This window comes from Camelus ferus, chromosome 8 (genome assembly GCF_009834535.1).
Source record: "Camelus ferus isolate YT-003-E chromosome 8, BCGSAC_Cfer_1.0, whole genome shotgun sequence".
NCBI classification, from domain to species: Eukaryota; Metazoa; Chordata; class Mammalia; order Artiodactyla; family Camelidae; genus Camelus; species Camelus ferus.
Window position 1 is genome coordinate 37651605 of NC_045703.1, and position 21771 is coordinate 37673375.

General features: G+C 38.3%; 1 long non-coding RNA gene across 6 annotated transcripts in view; it reads left to right on the forward strand.

Annotated features, from left to right (window-relative positions):
• LOC116665359 overlaps nucleotides 1-21771 on the forward strand; it is a 622548-nt gene that overhangs the window by 3026 nt on the left and 597751 nt on the right. For 4 of the 6 annotated variants that reach the window (XR_004321935.1, XR_004321939.1, XR_004321936.1 and 1 more), the window contains exons 1-2: nucleotides 568-3704; nucleotides 5586-5692. This is a non-coding gene — a long non-coding RNA (uncharacterized LOC116665359). Of the gene's footprint in view, nucleotides 1-567; nucleotides 3705-5585; nucleotides 5693-21771 lie in introns of those variants that run through there. The other 2 variants (XR_004321937.1, XR_004321938.1) reach the window with 2 other exon arrangements.

The following is a 21771-nucleotide window of genomic DNA, read 5'->3' on the forward strand; positions in this document are numbered from 1 at the left end:
TTTCACAATCTCATAGTTTGTTCTTCCAGTGGTTAACTGACCCTTCTTTCTTCACCTGCATTTATCTCCCAAATTTTGTTCCAATTTAGGGAACAATAATGAGATTTTTAAAACCAGAGCGATTATAGTAGAGAATTTCCAAAATAATACTGCAACTGAGGAATATACCTAGAAGAACTAATAAGAAGAGCAACATGCCGTCCTGCTGGCGGTTAGGATGGGTAGAGGCAGCTGGTCAGCTCCATCCAGCTCCTACTGGCTCTCAAGAGCCAATGGTTAAATTTACAGCGATTTTGCTATTTGTTAAATAGCAATTATTACAAAGAAAATTTTATAAACTTTTAATTGAACATTATGTTAAAAACAAAGGTAGTAAATACTAGAGACTTGTCACTTCTTAATTATCTTACTATTATCTATGCTTTTGCTGTTATTTACATGTCTGGTATCTGTATGGTGGAAAAGCTATTTAATGCTATCTGCTCTTCGCAGTCCTGCGTTGGTAGTTTGAAATCAACTATGATGAAGCGTTTATACCATGAAAATCACAAATGCTAAAAATTATTGTTTTGTTCATTGTCTAGGCTTAAAGTATTAATATTTTAATATTAATAATGCAGATTAAGATTTAAATTGTGTTGTATATGCAGCTGTTACATTGTGAATAGCACATAAAATTGAGAAAACATTCTTCTAGTGTTTGAAAACTACTATCTGATTTAGCAAAGAAATTGCTCATGTCATTGAAAACTGAATGAATTCTGACATGCATCCTTGTTGTTTTACTTTAGCCTTACTCTGTAATGTAAAAGAAAATATCAACCAGCATTTATGTCACAATTGCACTCATTTGGCAATGACATGAGGACTTCTTTTTGAATCAGATTGCAATCAAACATTTATACATAGTCCAATTTTGTGATTCTAAGGTTGGGGACAGAATGAAGAAGAAACTGATAGTGGATTTTATAGGAAACAGCAAGTTGCACTGACGTCATTGGAATACAATTTACAATGACGATTATTATATATATTATCATTATTTGTAAATTGGGTGCTATGTGTCTTAAAGCAGTAAAACTTATAATAATTTTTTTAAAGCAGTAAAATTTATAATAATTTTTTTCTTGGAGAGTCTGTTAAACATTTATCAGCATACCCCAAGATAGAAGGCATGTTTTGTTGGAAGATGAGTGCTCTCTGCAGATGAGAATACTAGAAAAATTCATTCTTGTCCCTTTGTAGCTTTCCTTGAACATGAGCTCCAAGTATAAATAACGATACCAGGTTTATGTACTAGACCTCTGTGACCTTTTCCTATATTGTATGGGGAGGTACTCTTCTGTTTGTAGGGTCTTGATTTCAAATTCCAGAATGTATTTTCTATTGTAAAAAGTTACCAATTTACATAGACAAATGAAGGACAAGAAAAACTCTCATTAGTTGTAGGTAAACTTCTGGTGTTGGACCCAAAATTCTACCTCAACACTGTCCTTTGTTTCACTTTTCTAGTACCCAGTGCCTAGTGCAATGATTCTACCATCTGTAACTAAAGCTCTGGTGCCTTTTTGGTCCTTTACTCCACTGGTGTGACTTATCCAAAATCAGTCATAATTTACCTGTCTTTCATTCTGTCCCCTTGGAACGCTGCATATATTTTGCTACTGGAATAATAGTTGCCAAGGAGTTACTACTATCCTGTCTTCAAGTAATCCATATTTACATTAATACACACTCATTCTCTGGTCATGCTTTAAACCCAGTTGATAGCTCAAGGGTTGGGATTCCAAGCATTGTGGCACAGTGGTAGTTAGGGGTGGTGGATATTCAATAAATAATTGTGGACTGATTGATAGGATTCTCTTCTAGGCTCTTTCAATCATACCACTTTCAACTTCTTCTGCACTGGCAGACAAATTAGTCATATGATTCCTTCATCCTTCTATTGACTTTTGAATTCAAATTAATTTATACAAAAGCCAAAATTGCAGATTGAGCATCTACTAGTTTTCTGATGAAGCTGTCTTTGGTTTTAGAACTGGCTTGCTTTACCATTCATATACGCTCTGTTGGTTTTTATTTGGAGTTTAGTTTGTACTGCAGTTAGTCATACTTAAGTACCATTTGTAAAGGCCTTGATGAGACAGCAGAAATGTCAAAAGAGAAGAAGAAATCATGAAATGCCATGGTCTTTTGACTTCCAATTGAAGAGTGGAGGTTAGTTATAGGTCAAAGTGAATGAAGGGATGTTTTGTAATCTCAGGAAGCTTGCTAAGGTAAAATAGGGGAATCTTACTGAGAGTATATTCTTACTTCTAAAACTTCCATGGCTACTATAAGATTTAAATAGGCATATCAGGGTGTTCTGTATATTTAATATATGAAACTGAATATGAGCATTGCAGAGAGGTAGGTTAAGTAAAGTACTTTGAACTCGGCAGCCTAACTTCCAATCGTAGCTCTGCCGCCTCAAGAAACTTAATCTCTCTTAACCTCAATTTTATTATTTGTAAAATTGGAGATTATTTATAATGTACCTACTTTGGACTGTTTTAATTATTAAATAAGATAATAAATACAAAGTGCTTAGCAAAATATCCACTTGTTACAGATATTGATGACAGCATATTGACAAGAGGGTTTCCATGATGCAAAACCTTATTTAGAAGACAATTTGGGGAACAATTTCCCTTCAGAGAACCTTTTATTTCATGGGCCACATAATGACCTTCTCTATTATTATACTAAAATGGTGCTATTTCATGAAAATATTTTAATGAACTACAAATAGATTTAGCTACTTTGAAAGTTATTTGTTGAGTTTTGAAGGATATTGCAAATATTTCTACTATGTGTGCTTTGTGAAGGTGGAAATTATTGAATTTCATTGGGAATTCTCTTTTTGTTACAGAGATCAGGAAGATCTTAGGACAGTGCATCATATTTCAGGGGAAGGCACAAAGTGCTGTGGTCCGTCACGGTGCACGATTTAATTCCAAATCCAGCCTAAGGGTTTTTATTATTTATCCATGTGTTCTGGGAATTTGAACTTTTATCTGATTAAATGTTATTAACATTATGTTATGTTTTATTACAGGTGCATTCTGTAGCTACTCTTGGAAGAGTTCTCTCTCCCTTTTACTGAAGTAATATTCTATATTATCAAAGGATAACAGCTTAGATAAATATCAAGCTTTTCCAGAATTTATCTTCTAATCTCTGCTATATTAATAGATTGTAAATGGGAAGTGAATGCAAAGACTAAGACTGCCAGACCTCACTTACCTGGTCTGGTGAACACCCTTCCCCACCCCCTGCCCCACTGGGACGTTATTTTCTACAGTTTGTTCCTTGGAAGTCTGGAAATATGCTGTTACAGAGGGTTACCTCAGAGGTCTAAGTAGTTATGGAAATGCTGCTTTTGGAGATTCATGAAGCATGTCAGCACATTAAAATCTCTGAGGAGTCCAGTAAAACAAGTTGTTTGAGCCAGTGTTTTCCTCTTTTATTGCATAATTCTTTTACCTTGTATCATTTGTTTGATGAAACATGTTTTAGGAAGCTTTATTCTGGATTAAGATTTCTCAGCTGGTAGCAAGAAAAAAATCTGAAATTGCTTTTAACAAAGTCCTGAGAGTTGATTTGGAACAAGAAGAATTGGACTTGAGCCGTTATGCTACAATTTCACAGCCGGGTAACACTGGGTAAGTTATTTTGTTTCCCTAAATCTCAGTTTCCTTTTCTGTAATAGCATAAAATACCTAAAAACTTACGTACAGGTTTTTATAAATATTATGTATGTTAATGTCAGTGAAAATAGCATGTAAAACCACTGGATGATATTTACTGACTCAAATCCTTCCCTTATAGATTTATTGGGCCTTATTTAACATGCACATGTTAATGAACATAGGTCTCCAGTGTCTTAGCCTTAATAAATTACAATTAGGAAGAATGACTAGAAAGCTGTTGAGGTGGTTGTGGAGCAGTGGCAGGAAGAGCAGCAATCCCCAAACTGAAAAGCAGACTGATTATGTTGATACGTGGCATAATAGCCAATCATAGAGTTCATCAAGAAATGCTTAAATGATGTTAGGCATCCTCCATTTAAAAAGAAGTAGGGCATAATATTTTAGGTAAAATACCATAAATGTGGTTCCTTTAGATAAGGACCTCCTTATTATCCATATTTTAACATCTGCTTCTTGCATTGAGGTCAGGACATACTAAGATCTCTAAATTCCTGCTTAGTAAAATGTTCACTATTTGTTGACTGGTAATTTATTTACTTGGAGCAACTCTTTCCCTGAAAATTCTAGACTGATTTTTTTTACATTGTCTTCTCAAAAGTGTCTGTTTATGTAGATTACATAAATACATACATAAATCATACAATATATAATAAAATATATAGCATGTATACTATTAACAGTGAAAGTATAGGAATCATATTTATTCACATGAAATACATTTATGATATTGAATGTAAAAACCAGGCTAACAAATAATATAAAAATATGTATGTATGCAAAGAAAATATATCTGGTAGAAAAAAACAAACTCGCCAAAAAATTAGTGTTGATTCTGTCTGGGTAGTGAGTTTATGGTTAGTTTTTATTTTATTGTATTTGCTTATCTTTATGTTCCAATTTTTCTGTAATCATACAAATGTGGAATATTTCATACCAACATAGCCCAAAATGAAACAAAGAATTCACTCTGATATTTTGTCTTAGTCCACTGGGGTTGCTATAACAATATACCACAGTCTGGTAGCATATAAGCAACAGAAATGTATTTCTCACAGTTCTGGAGGACAGGGAGTCCCAGGTCAAGGTGCTGACAGATTTGGTGTCTTCAAGGGCCCACTTTCTGGTTCACAGGCAGTGCCTCCTTGCTGTGTCCTCACAAGGTGGAAGGGGGAAGGTGCTCTGGGGGTCTCTTTTGTAAGAATGCTAATCCCACTCATGAGGACTCCATCCTCATGACCTACTTACCTGCCAAACAGCCCCTCTCCTAATAGCATCACATTAGGCATTAGGATTTCAACATGTGAATTTGGATGGGACACAAACATTCAGCCCTTAGTACTGACCAAAAGAACTGAGCAGAACAAATAGTAGTCATCCCATGAAAGTCCCTCCGGAGCTCGAGGGTGTATCTTTTCTTGCCTCTATGTCTCTGTGGCCCTCTGCCTACCCGCCTCCCTGAGTGTCACAGTCTCAGAGGAGATGATAGACTGGTACACCTCCAATCAATCAAGTTCTTACCTGAATGAATTTTCTAAAAGATGAAAACATATACATCAACCAAAATCTGAAACCTATTAATCTTAACATCCGCACAGGACTCTTCAAGAAGTTTCCAACTCCTGTGTTAAATGGCTGAGCAAAATAAATTTAAGAGAGAGAGAGAGATTAAGAAAGGACCTTGTGAAAACTGTAAACATCTTTGTAGATTTTCAGCTGAGCTCTCCAAGCAAATGTGGCTCTAAACTGTCCAATGATTATTCAGTCGGTATTGATGTGGTATTATCAGTGACATAGTAGGGGTATAAAAAGTTCTCAGCACCCTGTCTCTTACAGATAAATCTTGAAGGGTGCCAAGAAGGACTCATCAAACATTACCTGAGAGATAGTCCTGAGAGCGTAACCCATGAGTATAATCTGTCTGAGACAGCAGTTAGCTCCAGGTAAGAGATAAATGACATGACCAATAATGCATATGGTTCTTGAGAAGCTTTTATCACTCTTCTTTTTTCAAATTCTCTTTTATCAGAGAGAACAAAATTGTAGGCTAAAAGTTACTTTCTCATAGCTCCCACAGAGCACTCTGCTGTTGGACATTGTGTTTATATTTAATGATGAGGAGGTTGAGGAAGGCTCTTGGGTTTATATCACTGTTGGATTATTGATTTGTTTAAGGTTTTTGTGATTTGTTGCACTGAGGAAATTAATGAATTTTTATGTTACGCTGGTATGAAGCCTTAGGGCTAGTAGGCTAATTATTGTTCATAAGTGGAAGGACAGATTATTTATTCACTTAAAGCCACATATTCCAGGAGGTAGGTAGTTTCCTAATACAAGCAAAGTATACAAAGCATAATTTTAAAAAAATAGACATTTTTATGTCTTTTTGTTGATTATCAAAGGAGAACTAAAAATCCACTATTTTTTAAAACCTTGCTTAGGCTTGTATGCAGACTTTTCTATCCCTCGCATTCTCTTTTATTTCTGCTTGTTTTTTGCTGATCAGCCAGATGCAGATTTGCAGCAGTAACCCTGAGATGGCCAAAGGATGCACAGCCCATATGGACTTTCCTCTTGTTCTCTTCCTTAGCTCTCTCGCTTTGCCTTTCTGTTGCTTTCCTTTTAGCTTCTTTTTCTCTGTCTTTGATTAATTTGTGTTCTTCTCTGAGCCCCGACTCCCTTTCTTTTTATTTTCTTGAGTGTTTCCCCTGTGTCCTTCTTATTCTCTCCATTGCTTTTTTTCACCATGATTCTCATTGTCCCCTACATCACTCTCAAGGTCCTGCTTTCTCACCACTTCCTCCTGGCAGTACCTGGTAGTGTTTCCCTCTCTCTCATTACTGTTCCTTTTCTGTCCCGTTATCTCTCTTCCTTCTGATCCCCATGGAGCCAGTTCGACACTTTCATCCCTGTGTACACTGAGATGAGACTCATTTAGATTTGTCTGGTATTGGCAGCAGAAGAGAATTTTATTTAGGGCAGGAGACGTGAGGTAGAGTGAGTGTCTCTTGTGACCGGCTTAGCTGAGATCTGGCTTCTTGCCAGAATCAGGAATCAGTCAGTGTTCAGGAAAAGTGATTTCTGGTGGCAAGGACAAGGGGGATGTGTGAGGCCAGCTGTGGTAGGTGAAGTGACAGGAGATGGACCCTGCAGATCTGTAGGCTCTGGGCTGATGAGGTATTTCAATGCTGAAGAGCATCATGCTGATTGTCACAGGCAAAGTTATCATCCCTGTTCACTCCATCATTCAATTTAAGCCGCATATTATTGTCAGACTAATTTACCATCTTTGCTGCTTTCCTCTTAATCTCCCCTTTCTTGAAACTCCTTCAGAAACTTCAGTTACTGTTTTGTGCAAACCGCTACTCCTTAGCACCTTGCCTGCCACCAAGTGAGAGCTCTGACTTCCCTCTGCACTTCCAGTGCCAACTTCTCCTCCTTCTTTCACTCGTGCTCTTTGCATATATTTATTTGACCTTTTCTCCCAAAGTGTCCTTCTCATTTTTTGAGAGACTCAGTCCAGCTTTATTCAGAGAATTTGCCTCATTTAAGCAGTCCTGTCTATTAACCCCAAATTTTCAGCACCCTTGTAAAAGTTTAACATTATGCTTTTCCTACATATTAATTTGAATCCCACCTTCCCTTCTCTCTCAAAGTATAAGCTCTGTGCATAAACTCGCACCTATTTTGCTTATCTTATATCTAATAAACATTCATTTTTGATGAGGACATAATTTCATGTAAAAATTTTTTTTGATTAAAGCAATCTTAGTGCTTCAATAGATGTATGTAAATAAAAGTATGTACAGAAGGCTGTGATCTGGGAAGGATTTTATAATATTGTGTTTAATCCTTAAGGATTAAATAGTCTTACCCATGTTCCTTTATCAGAAAAATTCTGGTTAAAAAATACATTCTTTGGTGGCTAGGGTCTCCATCCAAAGTCTTGATGCCTAGTCCTTTTATATTCTTCAAGTGAGTGTCTTCGAGTGGTCTGTTGGTGGAACAGCCTAATAATCCTTGTGATTTGGACCATTTGTCTCTTTCTAAGAGATGTCAAGGACTCTTTTCATGTTTTTAAATGCCTTTTGTTTTTGTCCTGTGGTATAATTTTCTGAATTGATTTTTGGGCACTATCTTTAAAGTCAGAATCAAATGGATATTTCAAGTACTCTAATGAATAGTTGCTAGGTAAAACTGCTATTTTGGGTCCTCAGTAGACATGTAAACAGACATATTTTCTATAATATGCATGCCTTTCTCAGAAAGTGTGTTCTAACAACCACTGATGAGTGAGCAAGCACCTATGTGACACTCACTACAAACCAGCCACGGCTTAACATCAGTGGTCTGTATGGCCAACCAGGTTCTCTCTTCTAGAAATTTAGAGTTGGGACACAGGACTCTCCTTAGTCAGAATTTAAATTTATAAAGGATGTTGAGCCAGAATTGGGAGTAATAGTCTTTGACTCACATATTAATGGGTAGATAAATCTGGACAACATAGAAGGAAGATAATAGAGACATGAAAACAGAAGCAGAGATAAGACCGCTTGTCATGAGGGACAGAGACAAAAAGAGACAGACACACATGCACAGAAATACAGAGATAGAGGGAGACACATCAGCCAGCTGGGGGCGAGAGAAAGAGGGAACGAGGGAGGGTGGGAGGGCTGGAGGAAGAGATACCCACACACATGCCTCAGATCCCAGTAACTCACCAGTTCCCAATTCCACCCCCACCCTGCTTCCCCTCCCTGATGAGGACAGAGGCAGAGACCCTGTGCTAAAGCCAGATCGACTTGGTTCTATTCCTTGTATCCAAAAGATTCTAACACAAGACAGAGCCTACCTTTAGTCTGTGCATTTCTAACTCAGAACAACTTGCGTCCATAACAGTTCCATGTCCCTGCTGTGAATTAAGGGTGTGTGGGTTCTGTCTTGGTATTTAGTAAATTGCCAAACTTATCAGCAGTCATTGTCATAGTAAATCCATAATGAGGATTTTTTGCTGAATGATATTAAAACATTATTGCCAATTTTTGTAATTTGGAGTTCTTTATTAAATTGATTGGTTGATCAAAATAATTAATCAGTGTTTAAGTGAATTATCTAAAAATAAGTAACATTAGTAATGACAGACCCAAACGGTGGTCCATCGTGTGCTAAAGCACCTATGTAAAATATGTATTTTTTCATGAAACTAAACAGCAATTTGCTTTAAATTTAAATAAATTGAAAAAACAAATAATTACTTGTCATATTGTCACACTAATTTAATGTTTTAAAGTACAGTTTCATTGTTTTAGTTTTTCTATCATTTAAATAAAATTGTTTAGATGTTTTATCTCTGTACGAGCATAAGCTTACGAAGTTTACATCTATTTTTATGTTAGTACATATACAGATACTATTAGGAAAATGATTCAAGTAATACTAGGTTGTCTAATATTTTTCCCTTAGAAGTTCCATGCATTATTCAAATTTGAGCAATTGTGAATTAAGTACTTGTTTTTTAATTGAAAGTTTTTCTTGATTCACATTAGGTTTTCAATTTTTTAGGTAACATTCCTAAGTTTATCTATGTATGTTCAATATTTATGTATCCTATGATAGGCTCTTTTAAGGGTCAAATAAGTTTGTTTTGAACAACTAAGCAGAATTTCTCATTCTCTCTCTCTGAATTTTCTTCAGTAGATTTCAATTTTTTGTCTGAAAACCAAGAGGTAGGTGATCGGTTCTCCTGGCTTGGACACTATATCAGGGAGGCCACATTTACCGTGTGAAGATAGGAAGCTAAGCAGTTCCCGTTTGTGGTTACTTACTGTTCACGGCAGCTGGCCAGCCCTCCTGGAGATGTTGAGCTCTGGTTCACAGGAGTACCACGTGCAAATAATCTATCTCAGCCCCAGGAAAGACAACTCATATTATTGGACCCAAAGCACCATGTTTGTGTTTGCAGTTCAGCATGCCACTGTGACTTTCAGAAAACCGATGCAAGTAGCACACGTAAAGTGAGAGATCATCATGCAGAACTTAGAAATGGAAACAAATAATACTTTCCCTTTCAGTTCTTTCCATATACATTTAACTTAAAGTATAAGTCAGCATCTGGGGAACAATAACCCCTCTCTCTGAAACATATATTTGAGGAGGTCTGAAAGAGGCCCATTTCCCTGTGGGTTGTAGATGAGTTCACCTTAACAGTTGTCCCTGAATTGGTCTGGGTTCTCAAGAAAAAAACAGAACCAACCAATAGGAAATATATATTTTATATAGATATATAAAAGAAGAAATATATAAATATATAAGAAATATGGGGAATTTGTATAGGAAATATATAAATATGTGAGATATATATTTATATATATATATATATATATATTTTTTTTTTTTTTTTTTTTTTTAAGGAGCTGGGTATGTGATTGTGGACTGGCAAGTCTGAAACTTATAAGGCAGGCCAGCAGGCTGGAAACTCTTGGACAGGAGCTAATACTGTAGTCTTGAGGCAGAATTTCTCTTACAGGGAAATTTGTTTTGCTCTTAAGGCCTTTCCACTGATTGAATGAGGTCCACCCACATAATCAGGAATAATCTTCTTTACTTAAAGTCAAATGATTGTAAATCTTAACCAGATCTAAAAAACACCTCCACAGGGACACTTAAATTAGTGTTTGTTTGGATACCTGAACACTGTGGCCTAGCCGAGTTGACACAAAAAGCTAACCATCACAGTCTCCACGTCTGATCAGAATCCTGACTGATAGGATCTCAGCGTTCCTCTTCTCCAGTGCCCTCAGAATCCCTAACAGGGGAAGACTGATTCACACTTACTTGAACTGCTGAACTATGCTGTTGTTCCCGTTGCTCAGTGACGCTCAGCCTCCCTGCTGCAGCTCTCTCCAGACATCTAGTGCTGCCATGGGATTCCTGACCCTCTGCTCAGGCTGCGCTTCCAGTGGTGCTGATGAGTCCTTGATCTTTGCCAGTTCCTTTCTCCACCACCACTCTGAGTTCTCTTGCCTCTTCCAGTACTTTACCTGGTGGGGTGGCTGTAACCTCCACTCCCGTAAGATTCAAACCCTTTGTGGCTTTACTTTTATTGAGTTTCTGCAGATTCCCATAAAAGTTATTATGACAGTAATAGGAGGCAATCCACTGAATCTTCTAGGCTCCCCACATATCCCTTCTTATTCCCATCTTGTAGCAGCGCCACAGTCACCCCATGACAATTGGGATGGACTCCCCCCAGCAATGTTATACAGTCTTCCTCTGCTTTCAGTTCTGTGTCATAAGAGATCTAAATTAACAGGATGCAGAATTGGTCTCCAATATAATGGAATCACCACTTCTTTTCCAGTCAGAAGCATTATTCTCTTAACAATTCAAAATTCCAAATCTGTGGAACCCAAGGTTACAGGAAAAAGAAGCAGATTTTTCAGCATAGGGATTTCAGGTTTAACACTGAGGGGCCACTACCACTTCCACCCTTTGGTTCCTGGACCTGGCTATGGGGTGGAGTAGGGGGACATTACCGTACATTGGTCATTGGTTTACCCTAACCCCACCCTCCCCAACTGGTGCAATAGATGTCCACTTCTAGATGATGAGACATGTGGTAAGGCTTGTGAATTTCATGAGCATGAGCCCATTGCTGTGTTTGTTTCATTATAAAGTGAGGTGCTTTGTTGGGGTTGACGTTTTTGTGGTTTAACATTTCACTGAATAAGGAATGAATAAGGATGCGTATTAGATACCTATGGCTACCGTAACAAAGTACTGCAAACTTTATTCTTGTGCAATTCTCTACTGTAACAAAGTACTGCAAACTTTGTTTAAAACAGCAGAATTTTATTCTTGTGCAATTCTCAGCAGAGGTGAGGAGTCAGAAATTCAGGTGTCAGTGTAGCAGCGATCTCTCAAGAGTCTAGGGGAGAATCAGCTTCATGCTATTAACTTGTGCTGTTTCTGGCATTCCTTGACTTACAGCTGCATATTTACACTCTCTGCCTCCAAAGTCATGTTACACTTTTGGCCTGTGTCTTCATACCACCTTATAAGGACATCGGTTATATCGGATTAAGGGCCCACCTTACTCCAGTGTGACCTCATCTTAACTAGTTACACCTTCTATGGCTCTATTTCCAAATAAAGCTACATTCTGCCGTACTGGGGGTTAGGACTTCAAATTAATTTTGTAGGGACACAATTCAGCTTACAGTAGGGTGACAGAAGAAACACCGAGGGCTGGGAGGCCAAATGCATATCTGGGACAGATATTTAGGTTCCTGGGGACAAATATCTACCCCAGTCACAAGTAGAAAGGGCAGTCAGCTTTCTATCAGGGAGCTGGCTGGTCCTTTTGAAGAATGGTGCCACATCAGAGTCCATGACTGGCCTCTGTGATTGAAAGTCTGGGTACCTGGGCATTGTAATAGCTAGGTTAGCCCTGGGGAGAGTGAGTCCGTGTTGCTGGTCCCATGTGTATCCTTCAACCTTGCCACTATGGCCATTTTGAACAACTGCTGGATTGGCTGGGTGAAGAGGTTAAATGGCATCTCTAACAGGAATCACCTAGTCACTCTGACTATTGAGGCTCCTCTGTGGTGGACACCTTCTGGTGGACTTTTATATGACATAAATGGCTTAATAATAGTCCATGACTATTCCAAGACATCTTATCTGCATAACTCTCCCACACAATGCCTTGTCACCAATCCTCTAATCTTGTTTTTCAAGTCTCTGATGAGATAGGCATCCTTATCTCCTCCCAGGAGTCATTATGGATCCATTCAGTGGACCATCTCTGTCTCCACACAAGGTGTACAGGTGTACTGCATCAAATTCTGCCTACTGGAAGTATTTTCCATTAGGAATTTCAGGCTGTCACAAATGGGGTTAGAGCTCACCACTCCTGGATGGGGTCAACATCCATCAAAAAGGCAGGTAATTTTTCCTCCTTGACTAACAGTCTTCGATAACTTCCCAGGAGGACACAAGTATGGTTTAGGGACTGCTGACACAGCAACAGGAGTACGTACTTTCAAGTCTGATTCTGGTAAGAGGAGCTATTAGAATTTTCTGGACCTCCTTGGGCCTGTTAGATATATTCCTTTCCCATTAAATCAGTCAGTGCCCCTGCACACATCTCCTTTTAGGATTTGACCAATTAATACCCAATTCACAATGAGCAGCTCAGGTCATATGGTTTCCTGGTTGCTGTGCTCAGGAGTTGTTTTATTGTACCAGGTCCAGTAGCAAAGTAGAAATAGTTCTACAAATGAAACAGTTTTTTGCATGAGAGAGTTTGCATTTGCTCCATAATATAAAGGTTTATACCATGTTTCTCCTACTGAAGCACATTGGAGGCTCCAAAGGGAGCCTTCTTACTTGTAACAGAGGGTTTGAGTACCATTTAGATATTCTAGTTTATGAAATCCAAGAGGTGGGAAAGCTTGCACCATAACCTGGTCCTATTGCTAACCTTTTCTTGCTCTGGGCAACAGTCAACTGGTAACATTGCGGATTACTCAGGAAATAGGTTACGACAGTGTTCCCAGTATATTCTTCCTCCAAAATACAAAGACAAAGTACAAAGTACAAATGTGGTGCCTCTTTCTTCACAGTGGTAAATTCAAGGTGTGGTTAATTGTAGCTGGCTTTAAAGGGACTATTCACACATGCTCTACACTAGAACTAGTAGTAGTACTAGAAATGTTGCAGTTTGGTAGTATCCCAAAGCTTTGTGGAATTTCTCTCCTACTCACCAGCACATATCGTTTTATTAAAGCATCTGAAGCTTGTGACCTCTGGGTCATCAGGTCCAATTAGCATAATATCTTCAATGTAATGTATCAGGGTGATGTTTTCTGGGATTTCAACTTGGTCACGATTCTTTTGGACTATATATTATGACAAAGATCAAGAGTGTTAACGTAGTCCTGAGGTAAGACACTGAAGGTATAATTACCTTCCAATTCTACATAAAGGTGAACTTCTTCTGACTGTATTTACTAATGCAAATAGGGGGGAAAACACAATAAGACAAACCACTTCCTAGATCAATAACTACACCAGGAGCCACAGCTGTGTTGATTTGCTCCACTAAGGGCACAACATCTGGATCAGCAGCGGTGGTTGATCACAGCAATTCAGGGTCACTCTAGAGCATTCATCTGGCTTGTGTACCAGCAAAACTGAAGAGTTAAATGAGGATGGGACAGGAATGACCATGACTTCTGCTTCTCTGATAGTAGCACAAATTTCTGCATTTTTTTTCGGGGTATTGCTTTCTGTTTGCTACCCGACAGGGGAAATTCCAGGGGCTCTACTCGGCTCTTCCCACTATAACAGCATTTACTTCATGGGTCAGAGAACCAATGTAAGGATGTTTTCAGTTGTTAAGTATGCTTATTCCAAGTACACAATAAGGAGCGCAGGAAATAACAGTCAGAAAGGATGTAGCCCATTGACCGCTCTTAAGGTGGATATAGGCCAAGACTCCATTTATTTACTGACTTTGTGTACATGCTGATTAGTGCTAAATTGGGGTGAATAACTCCAGGTAGTATGATTATTTCTCTTTCCCAGTTAACTGTCATCCTGTTAAATGGCCATACATCTTACAGGGAAGGTTTGAAGGAAGATTGCACTGCATCTTGGTGTCCACATTTCAGAGTGATACCCTGAAAAGAGCTAGCCTCTGTCTCAAAAGGCGCTGGGTTTGTGAACTGAGTAAAAGACCATGAATTCCCACTATAGCCCTTTTTGGGGAGGTTTTGCCTTCCAGAGGAAAAATTGATCTGATAACATAGACTAAATAATATTTTAGAAGGCTGACAATCTATTTCATTCCTAAGATTCTCTCACATACACAAATTAATCACAACCGTGTATCCATGTGGGTCAAAACACCTGTGTTGCCATTTTGTCCTTGTGTTTTACTGCAGTAGTTGTGCCAATCGCATCCCCAAAACTGGGCACTGCCATCTGGCCTCCACTACTACAAGACCCCATCATTCTCACTAAAGTTAGGGAGCCTAATTCTTCAGGGACATTTCTAGCCTACAGAGGCAGCCATGACAGAACTTTTCTGGGATACAGGTGCTCAATACCAATTCTTTTTGCTTTGGGGAAGGACGTGTCTTTCCTGGATGTATGGAAAGAGTGACTGAGTAGGTTACAGATAATAGGTCTGCTCTGGCATCCCCACTACCCTAGGCCTTTAATTTTTTTCCTCTTTGTTGCAGAGAAGTCCCAGAATCTCAGCCTCATTACTGTAGGTCACCATTGATGCCAGGCTTCAAGCAAACTAATTAGAGCTTCAGCTGACATAATATGTCTAGAATTTTAGGTAAACTTTCCCATATTGATACATTCTTCTTGAACCAACCTTTTTATTTTTATCTCCTTGATTTAACTGCTCCAGAATCTATTTGTAAGCATCCTTCCCTGCTGCCATTTCTTGACTATAAGAATTAGCAAGTTCCTGTCACCCCTTTGGTGTTGAACCCATCTTATCCTTGAGAATACTTTGCAATTCTTCTTCTGGCCACAGAAGCAGTAGACGGTGGTGGGGGTTAACCTTGAAAATAATGGGAATGTCCTGACTAGGTAAGTGCTCCAGATGAATTCATTCAAAGTCATTTTTTTAGTCTAGAGAGACTGTATCAACTAGCAAGGATGATTCAGGGGGATTTGAGAATTCAAGTTAAGGACTTCATCTCAAGTCTCAGGCTTCTCTTTTCAACCAGTCCTTTATTACAGCAAGTTTCGTAGATTACAGTTAGAACCTTGGTTACAAAGGAGTGGGATCCTGAGACTAGAGATGATCTGCTAACCTTAATTTTAACTTGGACTTTCAAAGCCCACTGGATGTATGTATTTAATTGGTATCACAACTGTGCAACTCATGTCATCATGTCATGATTCTAATCATCAGCTATGTCTGCCTTACATATCCACAAGATAAGAGATACAGTTAAAACTAATTAGGACTTTTCTGGTTCCCCACCATGCGTTGAGTTTATAGTTGAGCTTATATTTTTTATTTCTGTAATCTCTTCAGCACAGTGGGAAGCAGCCTGTAATCTTTATCACCAAAATGCTCAAATGAAACAGACACTTTATCTCCTCAAACCTTGCCCTCTGCTCTCTCCACCCCCCCCAACCCCGGTCTCCCACCTGAATATGGAAGTCATCTGTATGTTATAAAATAATATGCATGGAATTAATACTAGAATTTCAACCTGAGGGTCTGTTTCTCGAGGCTACTCCTGGAACCAATTACTGTATCAGCCATGGGCCCACAGAGACAAAAGGCACACTGATGGAATTGCCAGGAGAATTTAATGAAAGTCCTTGTTAGAGAAATGTAGGGTTGGGTAAAATAACAAACAAGAGAAGTTGAGGGACTAGCAACATTGAAGGTGTTCCCATCCCTAAACCCAAGGAGAGGAACATACATTAAAGCCCTGTGAGAGACAGAGCCCTGAAGAGAGGCTGCCTGGTCAGAGCTGTGGTCAGAGGGAGCCGTGACCATGGTTAGAGTCCTGGCACTGAAGCAGGGCATGAGCTAGTGGAGAAGAACACAGCTCTCTCTTCTGGCTTCCTGATTGCCTGCTGGGCTCCCCTTAGCCCAGGTGATGTGGTTTGTGGGAGTCAGCCTTTTTGGCATATGCAGAACACAACAGAAATGGATCTGGGTTGGGGGAGAATGGAGACTGGCAGAATGGGTAATAATCACAGCACGGTGGTGGCAGTAGTGGGGGTAGCAGGAGCAGTCTGTGCAGTAGTGGCGAATTCAGGGAGCGTCTAGTACTGTATTCAGAAATGCTATTCGCCTTCAGCATTGCTCCTGATAGAGGATGTATTTTTTCAGGCTCATTGTGCCACCGTAGCAACCCTTTTCTATACCACATCCCACCCCAGTATGTCAGAAATTCTTTCCTAAAGGCCTCATGGTCCTTGGGCAAATCAGGAAACATGGCTAGAAACTCTTTATGTGTCCTTAAGAATTCTCAGCTATGGGGACTGTACATGGTCGTAGCACAAGAAAGCCTCCAGAGGGATTGTTGCCTAGTGAGTCTGAGTCTGAGCCAAGATAACTTGTTAAGAGTAGTGAAGTGAAAGAAAATTAAGGTGAGCATTACTTGGAAGAAAAATTAATTTATAATCTGATGTGGCAGCAGAAAAGCCGAATGTTTTTTGAAGAACTATATGAGGAATAATCACAGTCCTGAGTATTTCTTCCCACGCAATTCAGTTATAATGCTTCAGACATCACATCTGATTTGGGATGTCTGAGTTGCAATAAGTCACAGACATTTGGTGGAAGAAACAATGGTAGAAAGAGAAAATGTAAAACTTAATAAAAGAAAAAAGCCTTACTAGTCAAAAATATGCCCTCCTCTCAAAAAGCCCAAAGTGAAACAGGTTAATTGGCTTGACTCTATAGCTGGCAAATGAATTTTCACCTTAATAATCATAAAAAGTATAATGTGTTTAAGACATATAAAATGATGCAGTGGAGACTATAGGGAAGATATACCTCGGGCATGAGAAACATGACTAGAAATAATCACTCCTGTATTGGTAACATGATTTTTCTTGAGGAAAAAAAATCAGCCATACATAGAAGTGTGGAGGAGGTGTTGATTGTCATTTCAAGTATAACTTGTTTATTCATAGCTGTGCGTCCCTTTCTGTGAAGCATCCCTTAACTCCGTGAAGGTGGAAATTCACACTGGGGCTAGATCTACAAACGAGGTAACTGGAATCTTCACTCTCTGTCCATTCCCACAAATAGAACAAATTTAGCTGTGTTTTGCTAGAGGCAAGTTTGCTGAACTTGAATAACCTTTACATTGATTGCTATAGACTTCAGGTAAGATTGCGAAGCTTTTTCTGTGGCACTGCAGTTTTACACGGTGTAGGTTTTTGGTCATTGTGTCAATCTACATTGCTTGCCTCATACCATCTCTATTTGAGTAGAAAACGGCCTTTACCCCAGATATTGGGTTTCTCATCATTCTGCTCTAGGGGACAGCATGCAATCGTTGAGGCCAGTCGACCAGAGTTTTGAGTCTTGCTTCCTCTGCTTACTAGCTGTGTGACATTAGGCACATTTTTAGCTCCTGTGAGCCTCAATTTTCTGCTCTGCAATGTAGGATTATTAATGCTCATAGTAATGTTTTGAAGATTCAGGGAGACAATATAGGTAAAGCATCTAACATGGCTGGCATACAGCAGGGATTCAATAAATAAAAGCTGTTGTAATTCTTCATTGTTGTCTTCTCATTTCTCAAGTAAAGAATGAGTACACCTTCTCTGTGGGGTAGAGTGGTGGTACTTCCAGGAGAGAGAATGTTGGCAGGGCCAGGACTTGTTTCCAGAGCTAGACACCATTTATCTAAAATAGTTTCTTCATTTCTACCTCTCAGAAGAGACTGATTCATCACCTCCTGGAGATTTTAACTTCTTCCCTAATAAATGAAAAGTTTGAATCTGAAGTCAGGTAACATTTTGTCTTAAAGCGTTGTCTTAAATAGATTTTTCTTTCCTGCTTAAAAGAAAGTCAGGAAAGATTTATTATAAATGCTCTCAGGAGACCTTTTCCAAAATGCTTCCCCTTAAAGAGGTAGTCACAAAAATGAGCACTGAACATTGCCTTGGAGATTTGTTAAGTGACAGAAAAACCATTTCCCGCATGTCTATTAGTGGATTTGCCATAAGTTTCAATGTGCTAAAAATTAATCTAAAATTTCACATTTGATTGAATTAAGATCTGCATGTGAAGGCAGGGATATTTATTTTAAAAAAGGAATCATTTACTAAAAAGAGATTAGAAAGCTGATAAGCAAGCCAAATTATATTCAATACCTTTATAGTTACATCTTTAAGGCTGATGTCTAAATAGATAAATCACCGATATTTAGTTAACTTACATTTATGTATTACATTTGTCTCAGATAACAATTGTAAATTTAATTTGGATAATATAAGTTTTTCTTTTATTCTTTGACATTTTATAAATGTTTGCAAATGATCTTTTAATTTGGAGAGGGAATAGGCATAAAAAGCAAGAACATGAATTTTACCTTTTCAGCTGTCTTTTTCTAGTCTTTAGGCTTTGAGTAGTTTTTGAATATTTGAAGGAAGGCAGGAACCTGAAGTTCGCAAGTTTGCTTCATCTATACCCTACACTATATCAGCTGCTTAACATCCATTGAGAAAGAATGCTGTATGTTTAGGGATTCTTCCTAATTTGACCTTTTTGAAATATAATAATAGCCTGATAGATGAGCAAATAGTGTCAGGAAATGTTAGTCTCCTTACAGGTATAATCAGTTTTTTTTTTTCTAGTTTAACGATCCCTCATAATCAATTAATATAGAGTGGCAAATTGAAGAGTATTCTGGTTGTGACATGGAAACTCCCAGGTTCTATTCCTTGTGATTCAGTTTATTTAACACTGATGTCTTGTGCAAGTCTCTTAAGTCTTCCGAATCTCAGGTTTTCTCGCCTGTGAAATGGAAGTATCAACAAGCTCCCTGTGGTTGTCCGGCTGACTGGGCTGTCCTCAGCATCTACTTCTAACCACTTCTGCTTAACCTTCCTGCCCTGTAGAGGCTGAAAAGCTAAAAATCCCTATTTTCCAGGCTCCCTTGCTGCTGAGATTTGGAAGCAAATTTGATTCTATCATTTGGAAGTCTTTATTCAGGATTTGTAAGGTGGAGTTATATAGGCAGCATCCTCCTGCAGCTGTTTTTCTTTCTTTCAGAAAACGGATTGCAGAGTCGTGGGGCTTTTCTCCAGCAGTTTTCCAGCATCTAGACTTAGCCAGTAGCTGAGGTGACAACCACAGCTGCTTTCTCATCTCCAGGTTACAGCCATAATGGACTCTTAATTTTTTTTAATGTTTTATTTTACTTCATTAAATTAAAAAATATACAATTTCTTTAAAGTTACTTTCTATTTACAGTTTTTACAAAATATTGCTTATATTCTCTGTGCTGTACAATACATCCTTGAGCCTGTCTTACACTCAGTAGTTTGTACCTCCCACTCCTCCACCCCATACCACCCCCCTTCACCTTAGTAACTACTAGTTTGTTCTCTATGTCTGTGAGTCCATAGCAGAATGTTACCTTGACTTAATAGTCCCTGTGTCTCTTGATTTTTACCTTCTGATTGTGGCAGCATCAGCAGTTGTCCTGGTTTTTCAGTTGTGTCGTGTTCAGGGGTTATTCCTGGAGGCCCAGCCCAGAGCCCACTCCTTCCAAACTTCTAGTTATTTTGTAAGTATCTTATTTCTTGAGTTAAAATCATTTCTTTTAAAATATTTAAAGTGTTTATATTTATTATATTGAACTCTGATACTTGGCCCAAAGTCGAATGAAGCATGTATTTTAAGGTGCTTTGTTAAAATGCTATATAGATGTAGGAATTATTACATTTAACACACACATGCAAGATTTGCCATGTTATTTGACTAGTGAAATTCAACTGAAACATATACTCTATGTCATTGCCCCCGATGATATAAGGAGTTAGATTAAAGTGGGTAACTCACAGAGAGAAAGAATAGCTGTGTAACCAAGTTACATTGAGTTTTCTGCCTATGCCCTAGCCAAGGGGTCAGGACTGAGTGGGTTGTGGGTGCAGGACGGTGGCCTAATACTTCTTGAATAACTTGGGGTCTGGCAGAGCAAGAGAACTTGGCCCTGAGTGATTTCTTTGCTTCCACACACTATTCCTGATCACCACTGCCGTTGACTAGAATTTTCTGCAGCACTTGTGAATTTGAAGTTTCTGAAAGAGTACTGGGCTATTTCTTGCTTTCCCCTTTTCCTTATAAGCAATATCCATTGGGAAACTTAGGTTAAAGGTTTGAAATTATAAAGAGTTGAGCCAATTCCTAACATTACTGCTTATTCTAAGATGCGATCCTAGTATATTTCTTGCAAGAAATTGAATTATTCAGTTAGAAAATATGATGATTCTTGAAACACAACAGGAAAGTTATACGTGCTAAATCAGCACTCTGGGTCTCAAGATTTCTGAGTTATAATTAGCTTATCTCAGTGTTACTATTCACTTAATATAGCTGCCTTTAGTATTTGTGGCTTTGGATTTGTGGTGAGCGTGATGAGGCAATCATAACCTTTTTCCTCATTGTTAGGAAAAGTAAGATTTATAATCAGTGGGCTTCTCTGATCAAACACAATCAATTTTAAAGGAAAGATGTTCCTAGTATTATTCTGAATTGATAAGCATTCATTAAAAAATAAATGTTAGTTTTACATTGAATAATGCATGAATATTTTATGTTACCGTATATCAAAATGATGCTGAAGAGGTTTTTGATTACAGCACATGGTAGGAATTAGAAAGATAATACCTGGTAACCCTGCTTAACTGCCCAGTGGCTTTAATATCTGGAAAGTAAAGCAGGACTTTACTTTACGGATTCTTTCTGCTTTGTCTAATGAAACACATACTTGTACATATTCTGATGTAGTCTGTTTTCCTCCTAGAAAGAGCTTTTCAAATCAAGGCTTAAGCCAGCCACACTGATAAATGAGGTTACATGATTCAGTGGTTTTCTCAACACTTTCAAAACATAATTGTTACCCACGTGTATTAGAAGATTGCCTGGACAGCTGTGAACTTAGAAAATAATATTTTAAAAATGTTTTTAGCATTTATCTATAAATGTAATAAATGTTGGGCAAGTGTGAAACATTTCTCAATCTCTATTAATGTCTAGATATGTACCATCTGCAGGCTATGTTCTATCAATCTCTCTCTGTTTATCTCTATCTCTATCTCTACATCTATATCAACAATATTTATAAATATGTACATAGATGGATATATGTAAAGAATGGAATGTGAAGTAATAATAGTGTGTCATAGTAACTTGCAGAATCACAGAACATTTACTTCTCTGTTCTGTTCCTCATGACCATCTCCAGTTTAGATCATGAGTTCTTATGGAGCAGGGAGGGCTGCTGGGACC